The sequence below is a fragment of the Schistocerca gregaria genome, chromosome 1 (assembly GCF_023897955.1).
Source record: "Schistocerca gregaria isolate iqSchGreg1 chromosome 1, iqSchGreg1.2, whole genome shotgun sequence".
NCBI classification, from domain to species: Eukaryota; Metazoa; Arthropoda; class Insecta; order Orthoptera; family Acrididae; genus Schistocerca; species Schistocerca gregaria.
Genome location: NC_064920.1, coordinates 782808436 through 782828289, shown reverse-complemented (window position 1 = coordinate 782828289; position 19854 = coordinate 782808436).

Below are 19854 nucleotides of genomic sequence, written 5' to 3'. Positions count from 1 at the left end.
ATCTGAGTCAGAGTACGCTTAATGAACCAAGGTCCCAAAAACAGAACAGTTCTGTGACAGTTGGTGGCAGCTGGTAGCATACAGATATTGGTCTGTGTGGTTTGGTTTATGGTAAACACTGTGGCTGAGAAACCCACTTCGTTTACAACAGACCAGGACGGGAAGGAACAATAAGGTACTGTCCATCTCTACCTCTATTGTGAACTTGATGTTGTTTTGGATGTTATTCATATGGTTCAAGAATTTTACGAGCTTTTCATATCCAGGAGACAAGGCAATCAATGTGTTATCCATGTGATGATAAAAACAACTAAGCTTTGGAGGGGTTATTTCCAGGGTGATGTCCTCAAAGTGCTAAATAAATGCACTTGCTATAACTACAGCCAATGGGCTTCCCATCACAATTCCATCCATTTGATTAAAACATTTTCCATCATATAAGAAATACGATATCCTCAGTGCCTGCTGAAATAAGAATATTGTCAAATAACTGGAAGAGCAGATCTATAGCGTCCTTTGTAGGAATGTGCATGACATATGATATTACATCAAAGCTGACCATGATACCTCCTTCTCCAAGACTCATTTCTTTAGTTTGGCTTTCGAAGACGGTTGTATTCTTGATATGATGCACATACTGACCAATGTGCTGAGTAAGGTGGCTGACTAGAGGTTCGCTAGTCTCTAAGTTGGCAGTCCAATAGTCCTTCCGATGGGATGGAGGGGGTGTGTTCATCTTATAAACTTTTGGAAGGCCCTGCAATGTAGATGGTCAATGTGCCTGATGGAGGAGATTTATTATGACTTTCTCTTCCAGTGAGGTGCACTTGAAAATCTTCCTCATTGCTCTGGTGTTGATTCCCTTGAGAATTTTTATACTTCTCTTCCTCCAGCATCAATAGAATCTTGGAATCATGATAGGCTCATTGTATAATTACAGCTGCACTGATCTTGTCAGCTTGCAGAATGTAATGAGAGGATCATTGCATAGCTTGTGAAGACCATTACACTCAGCTCTTGTCATGTTCAAGGTTGATGGCTTGAGTTTTGACAGAATGTAGTTTGTTTCTGATGACTTTCATCTACATTTTCATTGAGAATCTTGAAAACAGCTTGTTCCACGCCACTTATTACGTGAATGAAAGGGAAACTTCGTGGCAATGATGCAAAGTTAAGCCCTTCTTAAGAGCCTACCTGGCACCTGTGTAATGTTTCTCATAATCATGCTAAAAAAATTGCTCTGAGCACTATGGGACTTAACATCTGAGGTCATGAGTCCCCTCGAACTTAGAACTACTTAAACCTAACTAATATAAGGACATCACACACATCCATGCCCATGGCAGGATTCGAACCTGTGACCATATCGGTCGCGTGGTTCCAGACTGAAGCACCTAGAACTGCTTGGCCACTCCGGCCAGCCATAATCATGTTGATGGTGTGTTCTATTGTTTTACCTTCTGCTCCACATGTTGTTGCTTTGAAAGTAGACTGATTTACCGTTTCTTCCTTTACATTGTTTTCCTCTATTATGGCATCTGTTGTACTACTGTGGCTTCATCAAGCAAGTCCCAGTCCAAGGCTGAGAGCCAATCCAGTAGCCACAGGTGAATGGGACGAAACTTAGCTGATGGCCATTTATATGTAATTGCTTTGTGGTGTGACTTATTCTGTCTCAGAGTAGGGTGAAGGTGACATGACGAAATATACTCCTGACCACAGCAGTGTTGATATGGTGGTTCATGACGTCAAAATGCAGATGTATCTTCTCTTCACGGCAGCATAATAGGAAGGTTAGAGAGCTTAATAAACTAACATTTTCGAGATTTGGCATCCCCAGGTCATTACTGCTGCACCATGTTTCCTCCCCATAGAGATACATAGTACCGGGTCCAGCAAAAATACCTCCCATATTTCAGAAGGTAGTTACAAACAAACAAAGAAAGATACAGAGAAAATACTTTTATTTGTGAACGGCATCTACTATGCCATTTTACATTAGTTGGTTTTAAAATTTATGTTTGGTAAATAGAGTCCTCCATTGTTGACACATTGATGAAGTCCTTCCCAGAAGTTCTCCATAATCCTTTGTGTCATTTCTGGTAGAAGACCTCTATCATATGACAGTAGCAATTTGAACTAACCATTACAGATATGCCATCTACTTCAAACAAATATGGACTCGACACACCAAATTCAGCAACAACACAGCAAACTGTCACATGATGGCTGCAAAGTGGTTGCTGGTGAAGCTCCTGAAGATTTTCTGCTACCAGACAGCGGAAATTTTGTTTATTTACAGCACCTGACAATCGAAAATTGGGTCTTAACAGAAGAAATCAAAACAGCGACAAAGGGGGATGTTCTGAATAACATTTAGAGCTCTGCGAGTTTCAAAATCTCTTTATGTTAATTCTTGCGTAGCCATCATTTTGTGTGTGTGCATGTGAAGAACTCTCTGCAGAATTCATCTGACACTCCTGTCACACAATCCCAGGACAGCTGCATGTTGAAGTGCTGAACGCTTTGCGATTGCTGAAAAGATACTCTCGCATGGGCCACGTTTTCTGGCTTTGTCACAGTCCAATGTCAGCCAGTAGGTATTCCTTTCAGTGCAGAACCTGACATTCTAAAGTTAGGTACCCAAACTCGAATACATTTTGTGATTAACTCACCCCATAGGAAAAATCATTATCAAAATCTGAACTGTTAAGTCACCCAAAATTCTAATTGGAAAACAAATTATTTGTTATACTTCTCAGTTGGTCACAATCTCACTTTATTTATGAACGGAAAAACCAAATGTTTACGAGAAACTGCCTGAGTCAACAAAATTGTGAACATACCCTCCAAAACTTTAAAAACATCAAAGATAATCTCTGACAGAATTTAGAAAAGGTGACAAAAATTCGGGAATCACATACAACTCTGTTAATAATTACATGAAAACAGGGGGATTCACCATATATATATATATATATATATATATATATATATATATATATATATATATATATATATATATATATATACTTTTTTAGTGTAACCAGCATCTCTCAATACTACAACTCATAGCAATACCATATCAAAGATTTTAATACAGTGTGAACATTCCTCATGTGTTTTGAGAAGTGACATATGATTCGCGCACACGGCAGGAAATGCATCAATGGTGAAATAGCAGCTTTTATGTCTTTGGTCGGATCTCAGGCAGTTATGGCGGTCAACGTAATTTACGCACATAGCAGTATTTCACGACAAAATACACTTATTAGTCACTATCACTTTGCTGTACACATAACAATACATAAAATCGCCTAAAATAATGCGGTTGCAATAATTTTGACATGTAAGGGGAAATAGTTCTTATGAGAGGAAAAAGTTTATATTTAGCAGTGTTTCAACAATGACTACCATGCAACTATTAGTTCACTAATGATACTTTTATTTTCGATTGCAGAAAGCAAAAATAAACAAGTGAAGAACTGATTTGAATAGAGTCCATAATTCTACTACTTTTAACAGAGAAAGAAAGTTTTTAGACCAGGGGATAGCGAAATATCTTAACTTTTCGTTGCATACGAAGAGTTGCGCGGGGCACCACGACGTCGGCGGGTTACGATGTTGTGAGCAGGATACAGGCAGTTCCACTTGCTAATCTTCTCCGGCGAAACGCGAACAAAGTTTCTGCACAGCTGTATCAGTAACCCCGTGGCGATTAACAAACCTCAAATGCGACCGTTGTTGACATGTCCCCCCATGCAAAGCACATTACATACACAGTGTCCGTTTACACTTTGTACACTGTCCATTACGCTTTCATTTCATAGTTACACTGTTTGTCACATTCCTATAGCCGCAGCCACAAATACACAGCTCATGGAATTGTTTTTTTTACGTGATGCACACCGTAAACAATATCCACTCTGTTCTTGCAGTTCAAACTTCTGTAATGTCATTGAAAGTCTCCAGTTTCACAGCTTGACAGAACGCGAAAGACGATGGCTCCACCATCCAAATATCAATGCCAATAAAGTTCATTCGCAACAAAGCCTTGTTAGCTGCACTTTCATAGTTCAGTTTATATGTTCCTAAAGTTCGCTGTCGATAGCATTACGTACCGCAGCGGTAAAGCGAATTGACATTCTCATAGGTCGGTATCACTATCCATACAATCCCGGGTGCTTTTCATAAAAACATAGTACCATTTTCCCGCGCACGCTTCACAGACGCATTGTCCACCGTACCTTCTATTACTCATCGTCCGTTCGACTATCGATATCGCTATCGCTGTTCCCTGTCTACAGATGTTACATCATTCGTAAACTACATAGATCTTTATAAATGTTCTTGACTGCATTTTTCAAAATAATATACAAATAAAGAAATTTACAAATTTTTCCACAGTTACAAAGCAAGAAACATGTTTATGCATTGGCAAACGAAATAATCACAATTACATCTTTACATTTAAAAACCGCAGTAGTATGTTATATCATCATAATTACATACACCAGTAGGAACAAAAGAAAAAAATAGAAAACGAAAGTAAATCATGGCAAAAAATTTTATAAGTGTAATTAGCAATGCCTTGACAATTTCCCGTCAGGAACAGGTTCATGTTAGCCAAGCTTAATCCTAATGCGAAATGCTTGCTGAGTAGTAGTTACAGAACCATCATATAAACATACTCCTCCACAACAAACATGCAATGGTTACCCACCCAAGCCATTGAACATACTGAAAATGGCACATACACTGCTATCGATCGATATCCCCTCCACATCAGTATGCCCACCAAAAACATATACAGCTGCCTTACCAAACATGGGAGATCTTTTTGCTAGACTCTTTACATGATTGTTGGTTTCATGGCGGTATATACTTAAAAAATTCTTTTGGACCTCCACTCATTTCAAGTGGTTTAAAATCCACAAGCTTTCAGCTGAGTGCTCCTCAGCCATTATCAGGTGGAGACTGTCATATTAGTGATGGAGCCATCCTTATAGAGCCATGCTGCCTTATGTGACATCACTGGTGCACGCTCCAGTTCTATATATGGTAATGTTTTCGTTAAGCACCCGCTACACCCATTTCAAATTGCCAGTGGCTGGATCCAAAGATGTCCTTAGCTGTAGTCCATTGTATTTATTGAGAGTACAGTAAATAAATTTGTATCTCCATCATGTCTTTCATGATGCTATACCAGAAAGAATAATAACAGATACTTCATCCTCCCAAATGGAGGTCCACCACTGAGTGACACAATCTATGCCTGACACAATGTCCAGTGAAGACAATCACAGGAGTGCCACATTTGGTGTACTCTATCAGTTCAATGTCCTGATGAGCCCTCAAGATCTGGAACACTCTAATGAAAAGGGCGTGTACTATGGCTGAAAGGAAGAAAACTGTCACAGTGGGAGTGAGCCCCAGCACAATACTTATGGTGTCAACGTCAGGAGCTCTAGCCAGGGTTTTTGGAGATTTCTGCTTAGCCATAAGGCAAATACTGGAGCTGTCCCACAAATGACCCCTGCAAGATTCCTAAATGGGAGGCAAATCCTCCTAGTCTATTTTCCCCCAACGCATAATAAACAGACACAGAACAATGGCTGCAAAGAATCTGAGACCTCTCGCTCAGCCTGCCAAATCCTCTCAGGGAAGGGAATTAAAAGCTACCAAAAACGATTACAATACACTGTCCACTTTTTAGAGCATGTTCCACTATCACTAACTTCTCAGAATATCGTAGGTGAAAATGTCTCTTGTGTTATACATGGCACTGGTCAATTGTATGCACAGTCTGTTCAGCATGAAACTGTCCACACCTGCAAGGTATTTTCTATAATTCTGGTGTTCTGAAATCTAAATTGTTTTTTGCGCACCTCATAATAACTGTATTACTATTAATCATCTTGGTATTGAAGCTCTTTTTTCCGTGTTTGCTTTAACAATATATATGTTTTTGGATAGGGTCCGCCTTTAGCAAAACACAGTTTTGTTTTTTAACCCAAACATGTTTCACTGCAGTTGCAGCATCCTCAGTGGGCTTTTATTTTCCATCTGTTAAAGATAAAGAACGTTCTTTGTTGTTTTGTATACATGTAGCTATTAGTTTTTTTTATAAAAAATGTAATTATAGATATTTGAAAAAACACATAAATTATGAAAATCCATACCTTTTTACCACATGGTGTGGTTTTTTCTGACGTCTTGTGTTTCTACAATGACCGACAGTTTGTCATCTGCAACCACTTATACCTTAAAGTAGATAAATTGTTTAAGCCAAAATTACGATTTGAAGAACTATGTTATTATTATGCCTGAAATTATTTAATTCTATGTGTTTGTGTGTGTGTGTGTGTGTGAGTGTCTATTTACATGGTGTTTCACTTACTCTTTTTTCGTCTTCATCTCTGTCAAACACTGAATATTGAGTTGCCACTGCCACTGTCACTGTCACTCACTGTTTCACTGTTTATCAGCTATAAAAACAAAACATGGCTGGCAGTGGAACAGCTGGAGGTGTAAAAACAAGATGGCTGACAGTGGAACAGTTGAAGGTGTTCCTGGCGGCTGTTTTGAACCTTTCAGAGGTGACTGAGATATTTTTACTTTTTTATTATTTTTTTTAGTGTGTGTTTGTGTGTGTCTGTGTGTGTGTGTGTGTGTGTGTGTGTGTGTGTGTGTGTGTGTGTAAAAGGGGGAGACAGAGAGAGAAAGAGAGGGAGAGAGAAAGGGAGGGAGAGAGAGATTTTAGGTTTCAGGATCTTTTTTTTTTTTTTTTTTTTTTGTGGTTGGGGGAGGGGGGTTAAGATCTCTATAGGTTGGTTTTGTCTGTTAATTCTTTGAGGGCAGAGAACAGAGTGCCATTGCAGAGAGCTGTGTATTCATTTATTATTTGTTTGCCTTCTACTATGGCTTTTTGTATCTGGTAATTTTCTTCGATTATCAGTTTCTGTGAGGGGCTGTTGCTGCATTTGAGAATTTTCAAATCCGTGTTGATGTTTGTTGGGCTATGTTTCTTGTCCATGAGGTGTTCAGCAAATGTGGAATGACAGCTGTTACTTTTTAATGCTCTTTTGTGTTCTGTATATCTGGTATTAAAGTTTCTGGTTGTCTGTCCTATATAAACTGCTTTGCAATCCTGGCATGTTAATTGGTAAATACCAGATGTGTTGTGTTTGTCTGTGCTTGTGTTGGTTGTCCTTAGTTTTTTCTGTGTTGAGTTGTCTGTCCTGTAGGCTATTTTTATCCCTTGTTTTTTGAGTATGTTGCCTATTCTGTGTACTGTTTTGTTGTTATAGGTGAGAGTGAACCATCTGTTTGTCATTGTGGGTGTTTCCTGTTCATGTGTGTTTGTAGGTTAAGGCTTTTGCTTTTGACTTTGTATGTTGGGTGTCCTTTTTAGTTTTGCTTTAATTTTGTGGTTTAGTTTATCTATAGTGTTTGTGTCATATCCATTCTCCACTGCTATTTGTCTGATTGTCTGCAATTCATTCTTGTAGTTGTTATCAGTGAGTGGGGTTTTGTTTAGTCTGTGTAGCATGTATTGGAAGCTGGCTAGTTTGTGTGTAATCGGATGATTAGAGTCTTTGTGAATGGTTGTGCTAGTGGTGGTCGCTTTCCTGAATATGGAGAATTGGTGTTGATTGTTGTGTCTGTATATTGTGAGGTCAAGGAAGTTTAGCCTTTTGTCATGTTCTGTTTCTATGGTGAATTTTATTTTTGGGTGTACTTTGTTTATATCACTGTGGAGTTGTTGGATGCGACTTGGTGTTTCATCTATAAGGCATATGATGTCATCTACATAACGGTACCAATATATTATCCGGTATTGTTTGGGTCTAACTATTGTTTCGAATATTTTATTTTCAATGTGATTGAGAAAAGATGTTGGCTAGGACTCCACTGGCTGGTGACCCCATTGGAAGCCCATCTTCTTGTGAGTAAAACTGATTGTCAAAGGAAAAGTAGTTTTGTTGTGTGATAAGTTTTAGGATGCTAGCTATTTCTTTTATGTGGGGTTCGGGAATTTTGGCTTGTTCTTCTAATTGTTGTCTGATGATGTTGATGGTTTCAGTGGTGGGGATATTGGTGTACATGGATGTGATGTCAAATGATGTGAGTGTGGCTGTTGTGGGTATGTTGATGTCTTTGATTTGCTGTATCAGCTCTTCGGTGTTGCGTATGCTTCTGTTATTTGTGTATATGTAATGTTTCTGTATGTATGTGTGAATTTCTCTGGCTAAGTGGTATGTGGGTGCACTTCTGAAATTGACTACAGGGCGTATAGGAATGCCATCCTTGTGGAGCTTTAGTAGGCTGTTCAGTGTGGGTGCTTGGGGGTTTTTTTGTTTCAGCCATTTTGCTTTCTGATTTGTGAATATGTGTGATATATTTTTTAGGATTGTTATTGTGTTTTTCTGGTATCTTTGTGTTGGGTCACTGGTTAGCTTTGTTATGTTGTTGTCTTCCAGGAATTTTAAGGTTTTTTGCTTGTATTCATCCTGTTTAATTATTATCATGGTGTTGCCCTTGTCTGATCTTGTGATGAGTGCCTCATTGTTTTTAAGTTTGTCCTTTATTTTTCCAGAGGTTTTTTCTTCCTCAGTTTTTGTTCCTGTCAATATGTTGTTTTTGTTTTCTTTTATTATGTATCTTATTTCTTCTGTGATTAATTCTCTTGTCAGACCTGCATTGAAGTTTTGATTATTGTTTCTTTCTTGTTCTTTTATGATGTACTCACTTTCTGTGATAAGATTCTCCACCGTCTTGTGTGTGATGTGTGTGTTGACATTGTATTTTGGGCCTTTTTCTAGAAAACTTATTTCTTGGTTGGTTAGTGGTATGTCAGTAAGGTTTACCAGACGTTTGTGGAATGTGTGGTTTGCTTGCTTTCTATTTTTATGTGCAAAAGCTTTGTTTTGTTTTAAAAGAGTGTTTAGTTTTTGTTGTTGTTTATTCCATTTTGATTTTATTTGTGTTTCTGTGTTTTGTTTGACTGTATTCATGATATCGTTGAATATTTCAGAGACTTTAATGTGGTTTCCTAGTTCCAGGTGAATTTTGAATAGTTCAACATTGAGTTCTTGCTTTTTTGTATGTAGGTTTCTAATTTCTTGCTTCAGCCACTCAATTTCAGCTTTATGTTTGGCATGACGAGCTGCAGGTGACATACTGTTTACATTTACATGTATATAGTTTGGTATTACATTATATGAAAGACAAAGTCTATTGAATTTTATATTTAAAATAGTTTGATGTAACTTTGCTGTGGTGTTCCGGAATTTGTTGTAGAGCTTGCTCGGAAATGCCTGGCAAGGCGTCGAAATAATCATCTTGGTATTGAAGCTCTTTTTTCCGTGTTTGCTTTAACAATATATATGTTTTTGGATAGGGTCCGCCTTTAGCAAAACACAGTTTCGTTTTTTAACCCAAACATGTTTCACTGCAGTTGCAGCATCCTCAGTGGGCTTTTATTTTCCATCTGTTAAAGATAAAGAACGTTCTTTGTTGTTTTGTATACATGTAGCTATTAGTTTTTTTTATAAAAAATGTAATTATAGATATTTGAAAAAACACATAAATTATGAAAATCCATACCTTTTTACCACATGGTGTGGTTTTTTCTGACGTCTTGTGTTTCTACAATGACCGACAGTTTGTCATCTGCAACCACTTATACCTTAAAGTAGATAAATTGTTTAAGCCAAAATTACGATTTGAAGAACTATGTTATTATTATGCCTGAAATTATTTAATTCTATGTGTTTGTGTGTGTGTGTGTGTGAGTGTCTATTTACATGGTGTTTCACTTACTCTTTTTTCGTCTTCATCTCTATCAAACACTGAATATTGAGTTGCCACTGCCACTGTCACTGTCACTCACTGTTTCACTGTTTATCAGCTATAAAAACAAAACATGGCTGGCAGTGGAACAGCTGGAGGTGTAAAAACAAGATGGCTGACAGTGGAACAGTTGAAGGTGTTCCTGGCGGCTGTAGGACAGACAACCAGAAACTTTAATACCAGATATACAGAACACAAAAGAGCATTAAAAAGTAACAGCTGTCATTCCACATTTGCTGAACACCTCATGGACAAGAAACATAGCCCAACAAACATCAACACGGATTTGAAAATTCTCAAATGCAGCAACAGCCCCTCACAGAAACTGATAATCGAAGAAAATTACCAGATACAAAAAGCCATAGTAGAAGGCAAACAAATAATAAATAAATACACAGCTCTCTGCAATGGCACTCTGTTCTCTGCCCTCAAAGAATTAACAGACAAAACCAACCTATAGAGATCTTAACCCCCCTCCCCCAACCACCAAAAAAAAAAAAAAAAAAAGAAGATCCTGAAACCTAAAATCTCTCTCTCCCTCCCTTTCTCTCTCCCTCTCTTTCTCTCTCTGTCTCCCCCTTTTACACACACACACACACACACACACACACACACACACACACACACACACACACACACGACACACACAAACACACACTAAAAAAAAATAATAAAAAAGGAAAAATATCTCAGTCACCTCTGAAAGGTTCAAAACAGCCGCCAGGAACACCTTCAACTGTTCCACTGTCAGCCATCTTGTTTTTACACCTCCAGCTGTTCCACTGCCAGCCATGTTTTGTTTTTATAGCTGATAAACAGTGAAACAGTGAGTGACAGTGACAGTGGCAGTGGCAACTCAATATTCAGTGTTTGACAGAGATGAAGACGAAAAAAGAGTAAGTGAAACACCATGTAAATAGACACTCACACACACACACACAAACACATAGAATTAAATAATTTCAGGCATAATAATAACATAGTTCTTCAAATCGTAATTTTGGCTTAAACAATTTATCTACTTTAAGGTATAAGTGGTTGCAGATGACAAACTGTCGGTCATTGTAGAAACACAAGACGTCAGAAAAAACCACACCATGTGGTAAAAAGGTATGGATTTTCATAATTTATGTGTTTTTTCAAATATCTATAATTACATTTTTTATAAAAAAAACTAATAGCTACATGTATACAAAACAACAAAGAACGTTCTTTATCTTTAACAGATGGAAAATAAAAGCCCACTGAGGATGCTGCAACTGCAGTGAAACATGTTTGGGTTAAAAAACAAAACTGTGTTTTGCTAAAGGCGGACCCTATCCAAAAACATATATATTGTTAAAGCAAACACGGAAAAAAGAGCTTCAATACCAAGATGATTATTTCGACGCCTTGCCAGGCATTTCCGAGCAAGCTCTACAACAAATTCCGGAACACCACAGCAAAGTTACATCAAACTATTTTAAATATAAAATTCAATAGACTTTGTCTTTCATATAATGTAATACCAAACTATATACATGTAAATGTAAACAGTATGTCACCTGCAGCTCGTCATGCCAAACATAAAGCTGAAATTGAGTGGCTGAAGCAAGAAATTAGAAACCTACATACAAAAAAGCAAGAACTCAATGTTGAACTATTCAAAATTCACCTGGAACTAGGAAACCACATTAAAGTCTCTGAAATATTCAACGATATCATGAATACAGTCAAACAAAACACAGAAACACAAATAAAATCAAAATGGAATAAACAACAACAAAAACTAAACACTCTTTTAAAACAAAACAAAGCTTTTGCACATAAAAATAGAAAGCAAGCAAACCACACATTCCACAAACGTCTGGTAAACCTTACTGACATACCACTAACCAACCAAGAAATAAGTTTTCTAGAAAAAGGCCCAAAATACAATGTCAACACACACATCACACACAAGACGGTGGAGAATCTTATCACAGAAAGTGAGTACATCATAAAAGAACAAGAAAGAAACAATAATCAAAACTTCAATGCAGGTCTGACAAGAGAATTAATCACAGAAGAAATAAGATACATAATAAAAGAAAACAAAAACAACATATTGACAGGAACAAAAACTGAGGAAGAAAAAACCTCTGGAAAAATAAAGGACAAACTTAAAAACAATGAGGCACTCATCACAAGATCAGACAAGGGCAACACCATGATAATAATTAAACAGGATGAATACAAGCAAAAAACCTTAAAATTCCTGGAAGACAACAACATAACAAAGCTAACCAGTGACCCAACACAAAGATACCAGAAAAACACAATAACAATCCTAAAAAATATATCACACATATTCACAAATCAGAAAGCAAAATGGCTGAAACAAAAAAACCCCCAAGCACCCACACTGAACAGCCTACTAAAGCTCCACAAGGATGGCATTCCTATACGCCCTGTAGTCAATTTCAGAAGTGCACCCACATACCACTTAGCCAGAGAAATTCACACATACATACAGAAACATTACATATACACAAATAACAGAAGCATACGCAACACCGAAGAGCTGATACAGCAAATCAAAGACATCAACATACCCACAACAGCCACACTCACATCATTTGACATCACATCCATGTACACCAATATCCCCACCACTGAAACCATCAACATCATCAGACAACAATTAGAAGAACAAGCCAAAATTCCCGAACCCCACATAAAAGAAATAGCTAGCATCCTAAAACTTATCACACAACAAAACTACTTTTCCTTTGACAATCAGTTTTACTCACAAGAAGATGGGCTTCCAATGGGGTCACCAGCCAGTGGAGTCCTAGCCAACATCTTTTCTCAATCACATTGAAAATAAAATATTCGAAACAATAGTTAGACCCAAACAATACCGGATAATATATTGGTACCGTTATGTAGATGACATCATATGCCTTATAGATGAAACACCAAGTCGCATCCAACAACTCCACAGTGATATAAACAAAGTACACCCAAAAATAAAATTCACCATAGAAACAGAACATGACAAAAGGCTAAACTTCCTTGACCTCACAATATACAGACACAACAATCAACACCAATTCTCCATATTCAGGAAAGCGACCACCACTAGCACAACCATTCACAAAGACTCTAATCATCCGATTACACACAAACTAGCCAGCTTCCAATACATGCTACACAGACTAAACAAAACCCCACTCACTGATAACAACTACAAGAATGAATTGCAGACAATCAGACAAATAGCAGTGGAGAATGGATATGACACAAACACTATAGATAAACTAAACCACAAAATTAAAGCAAAACTAAAAAGGACACCCAACATACAAAGTCAAAAGCAAAAGCCTTAACCTACAAACACACATGAACAGGAAACACCCACAATGACAAACAGATGGTTCACTCTCACCTATAACAACAAAACAGTACACAGAATAGGCAACATACTCAAAAAACAAGGGATAAAAATAGCCTACAGGACAGACAACTCAACACAGAAAAAACTAAGGACAACCAACACAAGCACAGACAAACACAACACATCTGGTATTTACCAATTAACATGCCAGGATTGCAAAGCAGTTTATATAGGACAGACAACCAGAAACTTTAATACCAGATATACAGAACACAAAAGAGCATTAAAAAGTAACAGCTGTCATTCCACATTTGCTGAACACCTCATGGACAAGAAACATAGCCCAACAAACATCAACACGGATTTGAAAATTCTCAAATGCAGCAACAGCCCCTCACAGAAACTGATAATCGAAGAAAATTACCAGATACAAAAAGCCATAGTAGAAGGCAAACAAATAATAAATGAATACACAGCTCTCTGCAATGGCACTCTGTTCTCTGCCCTCAAAGAATTAACAGACAAAACCAACCTATAGAGATCTTAACCCCCCTCCCCCAACCACAAAAAAAAAAAAAAAAAAAAAAAAAAAAAAAAAGATCCTGAAACCTAAAATCTCTCTCTCCCTCCCTTTCTCTCTCCCTCTCTTTCTCTCTCTGTCTCCCCCTTTTACACACACACACACACACACACACACACACACACACACACACACACACACACACACACACACACACAGACACACACAAACACACACTAAAAAAAAATAATAAAAAAGTAAAAATATCTCAGTCACCTCTGAAAGGTTCAAAACAGCCGCCAGGAACACCTTCAACTGTTCCACTGTCAGCCATCTTGTTTTTACACCTCCAGCTGTTCCACTGCCAGCCATGTTTTGTTTTTATAGCTGATAAACAGTGAAACAGTGAGTGACAGTGACAGTGGCAGTGGCAACTCAATATTCAGTGTTTGACAGAGATGAAGACGAAAAAAGAGTAAGTGAAACACCATGTAAATAGACACTCACACACACACACACACAAACACATAGAATTAAATAATTTCAGGCATAATAATAACATAGTTCTTCAAATCGTAATTTTGGCTTAAACAATTTATCTACTTTAAGGTATAAGTGGTTGCAGATGACAAACTGTCGGTCATTGTAGAAACACAAGACGTCAGAAAAAACCACACCATGTGGTAAAAAGGTATGGATTTTCATAATTTATGTGTTTTTTCAAATATCTATAATTACATTTTTTATAAAAAAAACTAATAGCTACATGTATACAAAACAACAAAGAACGTTCTTTATCTTTAACAGATGGAAAATAAAAGCCCACTGAGGATGCTGCAACTGCAGTGAAACATGTTTGGGTTAAAAAACGAAACTGTGTTTTGCTAAAGGCGGACCCTATCCAAAAACATATATATTGTATTACTATTATTATTTCTTACCTTTCTCAGACGTTATGTCTGGTTAAAAATGAAAAGTGACGCAGACCTTGATCAAGCGTCACTTCTTTTTAACTGTACAGTAAATGTTACATTGCATTTAGGAACTTTCGGGTAATTGAACATGTATCAATATTAACAGATTTCTGCAGTTGTATATATACGTTTGGATGTAGCTGTATTGCGTTGATGTACTGGTGGATATTGTGTGGTATGTCTCCTGTAGTTGATAGTATAATTGGTGTAATGTCAACTTTATCCTGATGCCACATGACCTTGACTTCTTCAGCCAGTTGGATGAATTTTTGAATTTTTTCGCCTGTTTTCTTCTGTATATTTGCTGTATTATGTATGGATATTTCGATTAGTTGTGTTAATTTATTCTTTTATTGGTGAGTATGATGTCAGGTTTGATATGTGGCGTTGTTTTAACTGTTATAATGGTTCTGTTCCAGTATAATTTGTATTCATCACTCTCCAGTACATTTGTGGTGCATATATATACACCACAAATGTACTGGAGAGTGATCAATGCAAATTATACTGGAACAGAACCATTATAACAGTTAAAACAACGCCACATAATATATATATATATATATATATATATATATATATATATATATATATATATATATATATATATATATATATATATATATTCCTGGAAATTCAAATAAGAACACTGTGAATTCATTGTCCCAGGAAGGGGAAACTTTATTGACACATTCCTGGGGTCAGATACATCACATGATCACACTGACAGAACCACAGGCACATAGACACAGGCAACAGAGCATGCACAATGTCGGCACTAGTACAGTGTATATCCACCTTTCGCAGCAATGCAGGCTGCTATTCTCCCATGGAGACGATCGTAGAGATGCTGGATGTAGTCCTGTGGAACAGCTTGCCATGCCATTTCCACCTGGCGCCTCAGTTGGACCAGCGTTCGTGCTGGAAGTGCAGACCGCGTGAGACGACGCTTCAGCCAGTCCCAAACATGCCAATGGGGGACAGAACCGGAGATCTTGCTGGCCAGGGTAGTTGACTTACACCTTCTAGAGCACGTTGGGTGGTACGGGATACATGCGGACGTGGATTGTACTGTTGGAACAGCAAGTTCCCTTGTCGGTCTAGGAATGGTAGAACGATGGGTTCGATGACGGTTTGGATGTACCGTCCACTATTCAGTGTCCCCTCAACGATCACCAGAGGTGTACGGCCAGTGTAGGAGATCGCTCCCCACACCATGATGCCGGATGTTGGCCCTGTGTGCCTCGGTCGTATGCAGTCCTGATTGTGGCGCTCACCTGCACGGCGCCAAACACGCATACGACCATCATTGGCACCAAGGCAGAAGCGACTCTCATCGCTGAAGACAACACGTCTCCATTCGTCCCTCCATTCACGCCTGTCGCGACACCACTGGAGGCGGGCTGCACGATGTTGGGGCGTGAGCGGAAGACGGCCTAACGGTGTGCGGGACCGTAGCCCAGCTTCATGGAGATGGTTGCGAATGGTCCTCGCCGATACCCCAGGAGCAACAGTGTCCCTAATTTGCTGGGAAGTGGCAGTGCGGTCCCCTACGGCACTGCGTAGGATCCTACGGTCTTGGCGTGCATCCATGCGTCGCTGCGGTCCGGTCCCAGGTCGACGGGCACGTGCACCTTCCGCCGACCACTGGCGACAACATCGATGTACTGTGGAGACCTCACACCCCACGTGTTGAGCAATTCGGCGGTACGTCCACCCGGCCTCCCGCATGCCCACTATACGCCCTCGCTCAAAGTCCGTCAACTGCACATACGGTTCACGTCCACGCTGTCGCGGCATGCTACCAGTGTTAAAGACTGCGATGGAGCTCCGTATGCCACGGCAAACTGGCTGACACTGACGGCGGCGGTGCACAAATGCTGCGTAGTTAGCGCCATTCGACGGCCAACACCGCGGTTCCTGGTGTGTCCGCTGTGCCGTGCGTGTGATCATTGCTTGTACAGCCCTCTCGCAGTGTCCGGAGCAAGTATGGTGGGTCTGACACACCGGTGTCAATGTGTTCTTTTTTCCATTTCCAGGAGTATATATATATATATATATATATATATATATATATATATATATATATATATATATATATACTATTGCTGGAGACCTGAATGTCGTTTCGTTTATGTGCCTCTTTAGCCTCAAAATGGCAAAAAAGCTTGCATCTCTGTGTGCTCCATGGGGGCCTAGTGTTTGCATGTCTTTGGGAAGATGGCTTGCACAATATGACAGCTGTTGTAGCTGTATTACTTGAACAGTTTCCGTAAGTAGCTCAGTTCCTTTGGAAGGTTTTTCAGCATCTGGGTCGGCTTAACTCGTTGAACCAAGGTCCTCAAAACAGATATGTTCTGTGACAGGTGGTGACAGATGGTAGGAGTCGATAGGGGTTGTATTTATGGTAAACACTGTGGCTGAGCATGCATTTGCTTTACAGTGACCCAGGACATCAAGGAACAACAGGGCACCATCCGTCTCTAGTTCCACCACGAACTTGATGTCATGGATGTTGTTCATATGGTTCAAGAATTTTACAAGCTTTTCATGTCCATCAGACCAGAAAACGAATGTTTCGTTCACGTAATGATACACTCCTGGAAATGGAAAAAAGAACACATTGACACCGGTGTGTCAGACCCACCATACTTGCTCCGAACACTGCGAGAGGGCTGTACAAGCAATGATCACATGCACGTCACAGCGGACACACCAGGAACCGCGGTGTTGGCCGTAGAATGGCGCTAGCTGCACAGCATTTGTGCACCACCGCCGTCAGTGTCAGCCAGTTTGCCGTGGCATACGGAGCTCCATCGCAGTCTTTAACACTGGTAGCATGCCGCGACAGCGTGGACGTGAACCGTATGTGCAGTTGACGGACTTTGAGCGAGGGCGTATAGTGGGCATGCGGGAGGCCGGGTGGACGTACCGCCGAATTGCTCAACACGTGGGGCGTGAGGTCTCCACAGTACATCGATGTTGTCGCCAGTGGTCGGCGGAAGGTGCACGTGCCCGTCGACCTGAGACCGGACCGCAGCGACGCACAGATGCACACCAAGACCGTAGGATCCTACGCAGTGCCATAGGGCACCGCACCGCCACTTCCCAGCAAATTAGGGACACTGTTGCTCCTGGGGTATCGGCGAGGACCATTCGCAACCGTCTCCATGAAGCTGGGCTACGGTCCCGCACACCGTTAGGCCGTCTTCCGCTCACGCCCCAGCATCGTGCAGCCCGCCTCCAGTGGTGTCGCGACAGGCGTGAATGGAGGGACGAATGGAGACGTGTCGTCTTCAGCGATGAGAGTCGCTTCTGCCTTGGTGCCAATGATGGTCGTATGCGTGTTTGGCGCCGTGCAGGTGAGCGCCACAATCAGGACTGCATACGACCAAGGCACACAGGGCCAACACCCGTCATCATGGTGTGGGGAGCGATCTCCTACACTGGCCGTACACCTCTGGTGATCGTCGAGGGGACACTGAATAGTGCATAGTACATCCAAACCGTCATCGAACCCATCGTTCTACCATTCCTAGACCGGCAAGGGAACTTGCTGTTCCAACAGGACAATGCACGTCCGCATGTATCCCTTGCCACCTAACGTGCTCTATAAGGTGTAAGTCAACTACCCTGGCCAGCAAGATCTCCGGTTCTGTCCCCCATTGAGCATGTTTGGGACTGGCTGAAGCGTCGTCTCACGCGGTCTGCACGTCCAGCACGAACGCTGGTCCAACTGAGGCGCCAGGTGGAAATGGCATGGCAAGCCGTGCCACAGGACTACATCCAGCATCTCTACGATCGTCTCCATGGGAGAATAGCAGCCTGCATTGCTGTGAAAGGTGGATATACACTGTACTAGTGCCAACATTGTGCATGCTCTGTTGCCTGTGTCTATGTGCCTGTGGTTCTGTCAGTGTGATCATGTGATGTATCTGACCCCAGGAATGTGTCAATAAAGTTTCCCCTTCCTGGGACAATGAATTCACGGTGTTCTTATTTCAATTTCCAGGAGTGTAAAAGCAACTAGGTTTTGCAGGAGTGATGTCCATAGTGATATCCTCAAACTACTCCATAAACATATTGACTATAACTGATGCTAATGTGCTTCTCATCACAATGCCGTCTTTCTCCTCTGAATACGAAAATATTTTGTTGGCACTCACCTACATCATAATAAAATAATAGAAATCAAAGCTTGAACAGAAAGTTTTAGGTGTTCCTTTCTCCCATGCATCATTCGAGAGTGGAATGGTAGAGAAGTAGTATGAAAATGGTTCGATGAACCCTCTGCCAGGCACTTAAGTGTGAATTGCTGAGCAACCATGTAGATGCAGATGCAGATGTAGTTAAAATACTGTCCACCATACAAAAAATACGATGATGTCATAGAATGCACGAATAAATCCGTAACAGTGTCGTCAAACAATTGTGAGAGTTTATCTATAGAATCGTTAATGGGAATGCTCGTGAATAATGACTTCACATGAAAGCTAAATATCATATTTCCTTCTCCAAGACTCATACCTTTAATGTGGCTGGTGAACTGAGTCCTATTCTTGATACGTTGCATGCAGTATTCGCAAGTACAAGTCTGTGAACCCCGTGCACATTGCTTGCAAGCTTAACATTCCTAATGACAATTAGTTCTGTAATATGAAATCAATAGATTAGCCCTGTGGTTATCTGAGACCACTATTTCCTATACGCTTTCCTATTTTACCAAAGGGAGATAGCAGTAATGGTACTATTATGTATGTAGGCCATTACCCAAGGCCAGTGTGCATACCAGAAAGATGATAACTAATAATTTGTATTTTCATGCAAGAGACATGCAATTGCAGACGTCATAGCACGGTGATGATGCAGGATGATTCAGAATTCGTATTACACATTTCTAGGGAATGTAGAGGGGACTTAGTAGATGACAAGAAACCATGTCCACAAATTTACCCTTTGGATGTAAAATAAGTTTGAAGATCGGATCACATTCAAATCTCTCTCTTCACTGGTACACACACTAGCTGAGAAGAGAGCGCCATAGTTAGTCCCTGTTGGTGACATCACATAACACATTCGATATAATAACCTTTGTCAGACTGCAACACTGGCTACGAGAAATTGGTATGTTGGAAACTAGGGTTGGT